Here is a 13,253-nt window from a genome sequence, read left to right as displayed (position 1 = left end):
ATGCTTACAACAAACAAAGACACTACTTAATTTTAAGGAATGAAGTGTACTATTTTCCCATCATGGTGACAAATATAAATTATAATACTAGGGCCACTTAAGCCCCCCAGTGTGCTGTCAGGTAATGCAATACAACGTCAACAGGACAGAATGCCAGCGGTCATACCAGCTGTGCTATTCTTAGGATCAATCGCAATTTAAAATATGGAAAACTTGCAAACAATATCAAGGTTGTTGATGCAGGCTGGTATCTACAGTAGGTGCAAATTTAAGTCTCACTGTTACTGTGCAGTTATACAATACCAAAAATTGCCAGACATGGCAAGTTTCTATAAATGTTTATTTTTAGCTCTTAAGTAGCACTTTCAGGCCTAGAACACATTTTCGTGTGTCTGGTTTCACTGTAGATCACAAAAATACTGAGCAAAGTCACTGGCAAATGCCTCCACGCTTTGCCATCCTTAAAGACTGCCATGAGTGTCCAAATATTTCCTCAAATCATCTGTAATTTTATAAACTAGCCACTAACTCAATCTCTTTCCAAATGCCAGCCAAACAGGAATATGCTTTGACATTGATGAAGTACTTAATGGCTTGCGCCAAAAAAACAAAAACAGAAAGCAGATAACTCAAACAGATGGATGAAAACCCCCAAAAGTCAACTAATTTAAACAGAAATCACAGTAAATTACAGCTAGCAAGAGCTGCGAAAGAGGAAACAAGCTTGCTGTCAGGCAGGAATCTCCTCTTTGGGCTGAAATTAAATTAAAGTCTTGCGATTAAAAATTCAGAGCACAGACTCTAAGACTTTACAGAGGCATAATAGTGACCCAAAGCTTTAAGTGCACTTATGCTTTTTCAGAAAGTAGCTGTTTCAGATATTCAAATAAATCTGTTTTCTTACAGAAAAAATCAATCCGGATTGTTGAAAGGAGTCCCAATTGCATGTAGTTTCACTTCTGTAACGGATTTATGTAAATATTATCTGTTAATTAACAATTTCCATATTGGTTCCGTAAAGATGTTTTCTGCTTATTATTGGATATTAATTGCATTATGAAAGCTTGATCTCTGCTGTCGACTTTTGATGCAAAGAATTCAACTCTGTTGTTAAACAAAGTGACTTTTATTGACATTTTAGTAGTAAGTTAAAACAATATAGTTTGTAGTAAATGATAAATATAGAAATAAGTCCCTAAAATAACAGAGTTGGTACTCGCACTTTATTTTTCAACACTAAAACAGATAATATATCACTTCAAATTTTTAAAAACGTTAGTTTATCAAACAGGAAAGATTAAGGTCATATAATGCAATTCAGTAGCATTAAAACATGATACACACAAAATACAGAAAAATTTCAGCAAATTTTTTAAAAGTGTATGTAGACGAGAAATACTGTCACAAAACGGGGGTTTAGAAGTGATGCTATAGAAGAACTATTTTTAGTTCCATAAAGAGCATTCTCACACACACACAAAAATATTTAATTTGTGATATAACATTTCTATTTTTGAATATTATTTAGGATTGATTGTATGCGAATTGAGAAGCCGATAAAAATTTTATATCTCAACTGAATGGGCATTATCAGTGGTAATCAGCTGATAGAGATGGGTCAGTAGGGGCCTTCTGTGCCTAGTGGTAAGGCTGTTCTCATCCATGCTCATGGTTGATCAGCTATAGATCACATACGGTTGGGGCTGGAAGTTAACGAGACTTATTTATATTATTTATAAAATTTCCCATTAAATATATTCATTAACGTCAACCCCTTCCCCAACCCTAAACCCAACCTTCACAGTGATGTAAACACAGATCTGGATCTGGAGTCTTCTCTATTTGTATAGCTGATTAACCATGTGGATGGATGATAACAGCCATCTGAGCCTACTAGTAGGCACAGAAGGCCCCTACTGGCCCATATCTATCAGCTGATAACCACTGATAACGGCCATTCAATCGAGTGATAACATTCGATGCAGGTGAATTGAAGGGCCACAAAAGACTTGTTTTTGGAATGGAATGGTAAAGGTTTATCATGAAACCATCAATGCCATTTATTTTTGTGCACTTTTATTTTTGAGTGTACATTCACAACATTTAGTATGTGTTGTTGATAGGCCTGCCACAATAATCAACATATTGACTTATCGTGCGATGCTTGGGAATGACCTCAATACTTTTTGCCGTTGCAATATACATTTACAAATTCACAAATAACGTTAAAGCCCTTTTACAATGATATTTATGTTCTACCTCACCGGTGTCAAAGTTTATAATTGGGCATTTACCAACTAGGACATAAGAGTGTATATAAAAAGAGATTTATCGTTTTAACACCAAATTATCTAAATAACCTTAAGATTGATAAGTATTTTAATGTGCTTATGGCTATTTGCATTATTATGCTGTTACATAATCATGATATAATCAACGGCATAAAATGTTCTCAAAATGACAATAACAGCGCTTGTCGCAACAATTTGTGGATCTGTTGAACTGCATCCCAATCATCACAAATACTGCTGAAACCCACATGGACCAATATTCTCACAGAAATCAGTCAAGACTGAAAATTAGGATTCGGGGTTACATTCAGTATATTGGGGGTCTTCACGTGAACACAGCTGCTGCGCTCGTGCATCCAGGTTAGTCATGAACAACTCAGTGCACATGCGCTAATGGCACTATCGCGGTCTGATTATGTTTCAATCAAGGTTTATATGCATAAAATACATAACATCTGTGCCAAACATTTCAACTGACGAACATATTAACAATAATACAACCGTATAGCTGAATTAAATGCATTGGCATGTTACAGCCCTAATGAGTATGATTATGTGAAACTCCATATAGATACATATTGCAATGATTTGGGGTACTTAGCGATGCACGCACACATATATGCACAATCCTTAAATGCTCTGCTGATTTGGACTCTATAATACCTATTTTATAAGTTTAAACTATCAACAACCACCACTGAGCTATATGCTAGTGATTGTTCTTCCCGCTCCTGGTGGAATTTGGCATAGTCCATTTCACGTGAGATGGCGGGGGTGAGTGGAAGAAACCAAGTCGCGGGGGCAATATTTTCTACAGAAATAATTTTTGATTTCTTATGTGGCCCGGTACCAATTGTTCCAGGGACTGGAACTGGTTCGTGGCACGGTGGTTGGGGACCACTGATCTAGAGGCCTTTGCCTTTCATACATGCCAATTCTAATACCAAATGATCAACTAGAGGTCAGGTTATTATTTGTTGTTCCTAAAACTTGGACTGGCGACAAGACTTTTGTAAGTTAACCACAAGCAAACTCCAAAACAAAATCAGGATTATTACAAAGTTACATAGAATTAGTTTTGGTCTTATAAGATTAAAGATACTTTAACTGCGGCCTCACCAGAGGCTAATGGGAAACAGCAGAGCAAGTGACACAAAGAGGAAAGTTATATTCTTTATGGACGATTCATTGATAGCAGCAAATGTATGGCTGAAGCATTTTAACCCAGACGCCAGTGCTGAGCTCAGGAGAAACAGCAGCCAGACCACTGCGTGCAATAAACACACACACATGCACACATAACCACTGCCACAGGCACCCAGTATAGCTCTTGAAAACCGTCCAACTCTAAGCAAAACACACTCCAAGTGAATTAAACCTATTACATTTAATACTATTGTCATTTGGATGACGAATTGCAGAAAGTGATGCGAAGTGAAAGCTGAGACTTGACGGCAGGAAAACGCTGAGCTGTCAGGAATACTACATTAACTGCGGCATCTTTTCCCAAACGGGTATGAGAGATAGCTATTCTTTATGAATAAATTCTCCTGAATGAATTATACTATGCTATGGCCGCAGTGTGTATGTGCCTGTTCTTGAATGAAGAACTGCTTTTAAAATAATGAACTCACACACTCATTGGTATTTGAAGAGATAACGAAAAGAAAAGCCAGAGGTGTTTTGCAATTCTATGTGGCACACGTAATCAAGTGGGCATAACAAAGCATGGAAAGGAAGTGTAATTAGCAGGCATGCTGTGAAGCCATAATATCACAGATGTCAAATTATGTTTTTTTTTTTTTTCATCTTCCATAAGGATGACAGTCCCTTTTGTCTATAAAATTAGCTTATTAATATGTGCATGTTAGAGCTGATTATGTTTCTGAGTCAGATTTTTAATAGAGCTTCAAATAGTGACACAATATGGCTAAATATAATAGTTACTTTATCAATATTACATGACATTCATTCTTTCATTTTACTTGAGCTTATTATTTATCAGGGGTCGCCACAGTGGAATGAACCGCAAACTATTCCTCCATATGTTTTATGCAGTGGATGCCCTTCCAGCTGCAACGCAGTATCGGGAAACAGTCATACACACTCGCACATACACTTCGGCCAGTACTGCATGTTTTTGGACTGTGGGGAGAAACCGAAGTAACTGAAAGCCAAATGAACATGGGGAGAACATGCAAACTCCACATAGAAATGCCAACTGGCCCAGCCGGGACTCAAACCAGCAGCCTTCTTGCTCTGTGGTGACAGTGCTAACCACTGAGCCACCACGCCACCTATGTTGGATCAAATAAAATGTACTGTGTAAATGTGTATGTGAATAAGTGTAAAAGCTAATATTCAAAACACTGGTCTGTTCAAAAAAAAAAAAAAAAAAAAAAAAAAAACATGGCCAGAGAACATTAAAAAAACATGGGTCACACTTCACTTACAAGCATTTTATTGTGCAATTTGACCAAAATATGAAACAACATGGGCAAAGACATCTAAATGAAACAAAAACAGGACTCGAGGCCACTAGATGAGACTACATTGTGTATAATTTTGGCCATTGCAGTTCAATAAAGCTGTTGGTAACGATTCTTTTAAAAGAATCTTGTAAAAAATTATCTTTTAAAGGCGTAGTTCACCCAAAAATTAAAATTCAATCATATGTTTCTTTTCTAACATGGATGTTATGGCTACCAGTTTAAAACATTCTTTAAACAATCTTCTTTTGTGTTCAGCAAAAAAAAAAAAAAAAAAAAAAAATCAGATAAAAGTTTAGCATTTGACTTGTTTTAAATCCCCAAAGGTATATAGAATTGTTTAATGAATCTCCTAATTTAGTTCAAATTAATTGTTGTAATAATGCATCACAATAACTACCAACACACTATGTAAAATATTGCTCTATTAGGAAGGCAGTTTTCTGAGGTGACGAATATTAATCTAAACGATGATCGGTGCATGCATTTTTGCTCAGTTTGAACATTTTTTAGCGACTACAAAAACAACAAGTGGCTAATTTTATCAGCTACACAAAGTAAACAACAAATAAACAGTTTGTCATGACAACGTATGTTTATATACCATTTTAACTTATTCAAATCTAAATATTCATTCATTTATTTTTTTTTCGGCTTAGTCCCTTTATTAATCAAGGGTCGCCACAGCGGAATGAACCGCCATCTTATCCAGCATATGTTTTATGCAGCGCATGCCCTTCCAGCTGCAACCCATCACTGGGAAACATCCAAACACTCTCATACACTACAGTCAATATAGCTTATCCAATTCCCCTATAGTGCATGTCTTTGGACTGTGGGGGAAACCGGAGCACCCAGAGGAAACCAACGTGAACACAGTAAGAACATGCAAACTCCACACAGAAATGCCAACTACCCAGCTGAGGCTCAAACCAGTGACCTTCTTGCTCTGAGGTAACAGCGCTACCCACTACGCCATCCTAAATCTAAATAATTATGAATTAATATATGTAACACTTTATTTGGTCTACTTATTATCATGCATTACCATAAACTCTAAACCAAACCAACATTACAATCTTAACTATCCAGTAAGTACACATAAATAATTCCTGTTGCTCAGTAGTTAAATGTACACCTTAGATAAAGTGTTTGTTAGGTCACACAAGTCTTTTTAAGCCAATTAGATGCTTGTAATAGAATTCTCAAATACATTTTTTAATTCAATGGAGTATATGCACAGCTAGCGTTTTTTAGCTAATGATAAACTTCCAGTGAAAGTTTAACTTTAAACGGTTTTCAATTTCATAAGGTTCCTTTTACAGCATTGATGTTGTAATCTAATTACAATACATTCAGTTTAACAGACTTAAGCATTCATTTAGTTGTTCAAGCGTAAAGCAAGATGGAAGATGTAAACGCTAGCGCCGTCAGGATCAGCAGGCGAGCGCAGAAACTCCATTCAAAATACTGGGGTAAAATAAACTGTCATTCTTTAAAGACATGGTGGGGGGAGATGGAATTTAATGTAGTGCTTCTTGTCCGGTCTGAGACCCACTTTACATGTTTATCATATATCTATCAGGCAGTGAAGAGCACTGATTTTTAAAGAAATCAGATCTTAAATGTGCCAATTTTGTAATGGAAAGACAGTTCACCAGAAGCACAAAGGCTGGCTGACAAAAATTAAAAGACCATGTGCAAATACCCCATTCAACTTCAATGTACTTACAACATAATTGTATGTGTATATTGAATTGTTTTGTGGGGTTTTTACAAAAAATGCAGTAAAAAAAATGTAGCTTTTTCCAGTGAGCCCATAGTTCAAAATACACACGGCTACTTTAGAGTCCTGCAAATTACCTTAGTTTAAGTTTAAATCGCTTATTTTCATATACATCACTGTAGTTCAAATATACCTTTGTATGTTTTACTCAATACACAGCCCCTGTTTCACTCTTGACAGCTGTATTTAGTGCTAAAATAATTAGTTTGATCTGAAGAGGCGTATGAGTGAGCTGAGAAAGACTGTTGATGATATTACGGGACTCCACTAGGATTTCAGAAAACATTAATCTCCCAGTATTGCACGAAGGGCACAGAGCATTATGGAATTCGGGCTTTTCTAAATGCCTCCTGTTATGGAAGCAAGAAAAACTCATCGTAATTCATCTGTCTGGACTGTGGCCAGGAGTATGAGGCATTTAGACGAAAGGCAGAACTGTGAGACAGGAAAACAATATTATGAGCAAATTCGGTAGCTATAGGTTTGTTTAATAAAGTAAGAGTGACGTTTTCTGAAGCTTTGCTCTGATTTTAGCAACAAGGTTAAAACATATACTGTCTCAAATTAAATGGCAAATGTTGTTGTACTATGGTACATTTAACATCAAAACAAAAAAGCTGATTGTAATCAGTGACACTGAATTCCACTCGAGCGTTGCTTAAAAAACTTGGGGATGGAGATAATGAAGCTAGACAGTTATGTAACTCAGAAAATCTGCTTGCTTACATGTGTGGGAATGTTTGAATTTTTCTGCCTCCCCACATTTTTCCCGAAATTCTCCCTTCAGAATATTATCTAATTGTAAAATGACTGGTGTATAAATATAATATACATGCAAATACATATTAATGATTCCCCAGAGGGCTATTTATTTACTTGAGGATCTACATATATTTCTGTGTGTGCGTGTGTGTGTGTGTGTGTGTGTGTGTGTGTGTGTGTGTGTGTGTGTGTGTGTGTGTGTGTGTGCGTGTGTGACCCACATGACATTTTATATTGTTTGTCCACATGTTTAATTCCCATGCACTTTTTTTAAAGTGGCTATTCAAAATGTTTATTTTAAACTTAAACACTTAGGTTTTAATATATACACTGCCATTCGAATGTTTGGGGTCATTAAGTTTTAAGAAATTATAAAAAAAATTTAATCAGCTAAAATGTATTAGGTTTAATTGAAACAAATTGATATTAATATATTTCTAACTTTTTTCTTAGTTATAGAGAAAGTGGGCTTGAAAGAATTCTTGTCATTTAGTTGGAAACTAAATTTACATTTAGGGTGAAGTAAAAGGAAACGTGCTAACAATTACCATTTTAAAAAAAATTTCAGTTTTACATTACAAAATATGATTTTGCCTTGATTTTTAATTATTTAATCAGGACTGGTCTGACTTTGCTTGTACAAAAGTCTTGTCACTTAACAGAAATAATGTCCAGTATAGAATATAAAGTCATGGTAAAAATAATTAATATTGCGTCTGACTCCAATGAGCTTGGAGGACTGCATCCCATCTCTGCAGTTACTCAAATAAATTATTAATAAAGTCATTTGGAATGACAAAGAAAGCGTTCTTGCAGGACTCCCAGAGTTCATCAAGAATTTTTGGAGCCTCCGCCTTCATCCTACCTCTGACATACTCAATAATGTTCATGTCTGATGACTGGCCTGGCCAATCCTGGAGCACCTTGACCTGCTATGCGTTCATTAACTTGGATGTGGAGGCTGAAGTTTGAGAAGGAACGCTATCCTGCTGAAGAATTTGTCCTCTGCTGTGGTTTGTAATGTAATGGGCAGCACACAATATTTGTATTTCTGGATACTAAAATATGCATTGTTATTAGCATATTTTAGCATATGGCTAACACATATTAACATGTCACTGACATAAATTAGCAATTGCTAGCATTTTTTAGCACATTGCAATCAGGAAATAGCATTTTACTAACATTTGAATACAAATTTGATTTTTAAAAAGAAGATTCTAACAAACATTTATGTCGGTATCTCTTTATCAAAAGAAAAATCACATAAAAATGCATTAAACACTCAGCACTTTACATGTATTTGTAGTCTCATTGTAAAAGTATGTAGCAAATATCACAATAAGCACATTAAACTTCAAAAGTTACATTTAAACAGACTTCATGTGCTGCTGAATTAATTTATAATCCAAACTTATCAAATTTTGCATTATGACAAGTTGTGAACACTCTGTAGTAATGCAAGCTGCCTGCTTCACAAAACCGCTCCCTTGTAGTCTCTCCTGTTTTTAAAATGAGTCCCACACACAGTAATATAATTATATTGATATAATGTAATATAACATTGAAAAAATTTATAATAAAATATAATATAATATAATATATAAGGGGTGACGCAGTGGCGCAGTATGTAGTGCTTTCGCCTCACAGCAAGAAGGGAGCTGGTTCGAGCCTTGGCTGGGTCAATTGGCGTTTCTGTGTGGAGTTTGCATGTTCTCCCTGCGTTAGCGTGGGGTTCCTCTGGGTGCTTCAGTTTCCCCCACAGTCCAAAGACATGTGATACAGGTGAATTAGGTAGGCTAAATTGTCTGTAGTGTATGAGTGTGAATGAGTGAGTGTATGGATGTTTCGCAGATATGGGTTGCGTCTTGAAGGGCATCCGTTGCGTAAAACACATGCTGGATAAGTTGGCGGTTCATTCTGCTGTGGCGACCCCAGGTTAATAAAGGGACTAAGCCGAAAAAAATGAATGATGAATAATATATTAGCTTAAATCAGGGGTAGGGAACCAATGGCATATGTGGTTCTTTAACCAAAAATATGTGGCTTTCCAAGAATCAGTTTCCCTATGATAAAGGTTCAATCTCTTCTTGGTACGAATTGTTCGTATTTGGCTCTAACGAATCCTCAGTATTAAAACTAAATTTATGGAAAGAAGATATAGAAGATGAAATATCTCTAGAGGATTGGAATGAGGCATGTAAGAAAGCTCAGATACAACTGATCAATAGCCTGAAACTCGTACAGTACAAATGGTTAATGCGAGCATACATAACTCCTGCTATATTGCACAAGTTTAAAGATGATATTCCAGATACCTGTATAAAGTGTAATAAGGAAAGAGGTACACTTTATAACTCTATATGTGAATGTTTGAAAGTGAAACTCTTTTAGCAAGGTGTTATTAAAAAAATTGACCGAATTTTATCAAAGAAATTTCCACTAGATCCTAAATTTTTATCCTGGGTATATATCCTGTCAGCCCTCTCTTACAGAGCAAAGAGGTCAGATTCATAAACGTGTATTTTACAAGCTAAATGTATTACTGCTCTTAATTGGAAAAATATAAATGAACCTACAAATAGGAAAGTGGATTAAAGAAATGGCATCAGATATGTCAATGGAAGGGATCACATACATTGTCAAAAACAAACAAAATGTGTTTGAAGATATCTGGAGACCTTTCAATAACTTCCTGAAGTAAATGTTGAGAGTGTACTACAACAAGAAAAAGCTTAGGAGTATGGAAAGTATCATGGTCCAAACATAAACTCAGGAAACATTCTCTACCTGATTTAAATATCCTTTTTTTATATCTTTTTTTAAAATTAATTAATTAATTAATTAATTTATTTTTAAGGTAATCGGTTGATGGGAGGGAGAATGGGGGGTAACATGTTTGCTGTGTCTTCATGATTGTTATTCTGTAATTGTGAAATCTGTTGTGATATGCAAATTGAAAAAGGTAATAAATATATTGTACAGAACAAAATCCGTTTTCTACTGAAAATACAATTAAAACGACATTTTTATTGTATATTTTTACAGCAAAATGAATAAGCATACGAATAAAAGGACATTTTAACCAATGCTCATGTGCGGCACTGTGGTTTAACTTGAATCGCGACACCAATAAAGGCCATGCCACTTTCATTTCTATGGTAACCTTGTGCCATAAAATTCAAACAATGTTCATGAGTGGTAAAAAGAAAGAAATTCTATAAATTGTCCATTATTAATACATGGACTTGCTCAAAATGTTATGCTTCATCTATATATATCCCCAATGACTCTATAAAAATGCATTTGCCAAAAAAAAAAAAAAAAAACTGAAATGGCTCTTTTCTAAAAAAAAAAAAAAAAAAAAGAAAAGATTCTTGACCCCTGGCTTAAATAAACAAAGAAAATGGGGGCAAACAATTTGTTTTTGTTGTAATCTCACTAGAAAATGGCCAATCAAACACAGCCTGGGGCATGCATATTAATAATATAGTGTGCTGTTTTGATACAATTGGCCTATTTTTCACTGGGATTTTACACAGAATTTACATGTGTACCTTGTATTCTTTGCCAGCCTCTTCAATCGACAGTATTTTTTTCCGTAATAGTCGTCAGTGTCGTACGCAGTTCTGCAATCATTTGTGTAAAGGCGTCAAATTTTTGATTAACTGAGGCATTTAAGGTTGTTATAGCATCCATAATGTCTTGATTGTTAGGAAGTCGTGCCACATTTTTTGGCGGCTTGCCTCAGCTCCTCTGGGTACACAGCATTTACAAGAGAATGAGGTGTTTGTTCGTTTTCATGTATTGAACTCAAAATATTAAGCTAGGCATATCCAGATTTTTATTATCTAGCACCTTTAAAATACATTCAAATAGAAATAAGTAATCTAATAGTATATACCCAGGTGAAAAAGAAGTGCTCTTAAATATATTACAAATGTACTAAAAATGTAGATAGTATGTTTAAAGCACAATTAGCACAAATAACTTACTTAAAGTGCATTCTAAATGTGTTGGTTTGCATTTTAATGTATTTATTATAAAGTATACTACAAGTACATTGGTAAAAATATGCTTAATTTTTCTTTTAGGCGATATGCTAGAACTCAAGCATATTATTTATGCATTTAAATGTATTTACAGAGAACACTCAGATTTTCTGCTTATTTAAAGTATGTTTATTTTTATGCTTTGTATAAGAACATTGTAAAACGGTGCCAATTTGAGTGTGTTTAAAGTATGTGCATGTTGTTTTTAATTGTTTTAGAAATAATGAAACATATTTTAAATACTGCAAATGAGCATGTGCTTTAGCATGTATTTCAAAATATTTTACTTCATACTGTTATCCAATGTTAATTGTCAATTGACAAAGTTGAAAGTTACAGTTTTCAAGCATTTAAAAACTGTGCAGTTATTTGTGTTTGTATTGTGCTTTTACAGCATATTTTTAAGATAATTAAATTATATTCTTCTGAATGATTTTGTTAATTAATGTTAAAATAAAGTAGTACTCTGCAAATGTATAGTAAGTATAGTAATAACACATTAATGTAAAGCTTAAAATATTTCTCTACTGGGCTTAAAATATACTTCCACTGAGCTTAAATAATACTTTAACTAGTTTTAAAATGCACTTCAGTTGTGCGTAAATTATACTTCATCTGAACTTAAAATAAACTTCAACTGTGTTAAAATATACTTCAACTGTATTTCAAATATATTATTTAAATGTACTTAAAATAAAATACACTTTTAAAAGTACACTTTAATCGTACTTAAAGTATGGTCATTTTACACATCTAAGTATATTACAACATTTAAAATGCCTCAAGGTTAATCTTAGTTGTATATAAAATAACAATCAATATGCTTGAAGTTGTTCCAAAATAACACATTTAATATCCACTTAGTATAGCTGTCACTCAGTACAGCTGTTCTCACACTAACACTAGGACTACACTTCCATCTTTTTCTGGACTACATATGCATACATGCTCTTCTCCAGGACACTCACACCTGCTCACTCATCTAGCTTGATTACATTTGCACACCTGAGAACTTTCAGAGACTGATTAGAAACCCTACATAAGCCACTCATTCACCCATCCTGTTTGCTGAGTCTTGCTAGCTGTTTCAGTTACTTTACAAGCGGTTCTCCCTGTCTTGTTTATCTCCGTGTTTCAACCTTAGCCTTGTTAATCCTTGTTCTCCTGTTTAGCTGCCTGCCTTACGACCTATTGCCTGTTTGTACGACTTCGATTCTGGACTGCCTGAATATACCCGTTTACACCTGTTTAATCAATGCTTGCCTGACGCTGAATAAACCTGCATATTGGATCTTACCTCCTGTTGTCTCTGTCCCTCCACCCAGTCGTTACAACAGCACAATTAAAATATGATGATTACGTCCAAAAAAGTACAACTTAAGTACACTTTCTTCTTACCTGTATATATATATTGTGTAACAATATATACTAACTATTTTATTATTACAATATTACTGTATTTAACAAAATAAAATACACAATCCTTCCAAAATATTTATGACCATACAAAGGATACTATAGATTTATAATTTATTCATATGTTTATCAATGGTTTTCCAGTGTGTCTCGTCTGCAGGCATTCTTAATCATTTCTCTTTTAGCATTCAAATATATGACGATGGCTAAATTGATGAAAGTACCTTCAAAAATGATTTCGTTCTTGTCTTGATGCCTCTGAAATATTAAAAAATGAGTGTTATTTTAAAACACTGGTTTGTAAATATTGCCCAGTCTCACAGGAAGAAAGAGAGCAACGCCAAGAGTTAATCATGGGAAACGAGCCATCAGTCCTTGAGATTTGTCTTAGAATTAATATCCTGCATGTTATGATGATAAAATCTCTTACCTTTGCTTTTGTGCTCTCGATATTAGC

The sequence above is a fragment of the Danio rerio genome, chromosome 21 (genome assembly GCF_049306965.1).
Source record: "Danio rerio strain Tuebingen ecotype United States chromosome 21, GRCz12tu, whole genome shotgun sequence".
NCBI classification, from domain to species: domain Eukaryota; kingdom Metazoa; phylum Chordata; class Actinopteri; order Cypriniformes; family Danionidae; genus Danio; species Danio rerio.
The sequence above is the reverse complement of the archived record's forward strand: the minus strand, read 5'-3'. Positions refer to the sequence as shown.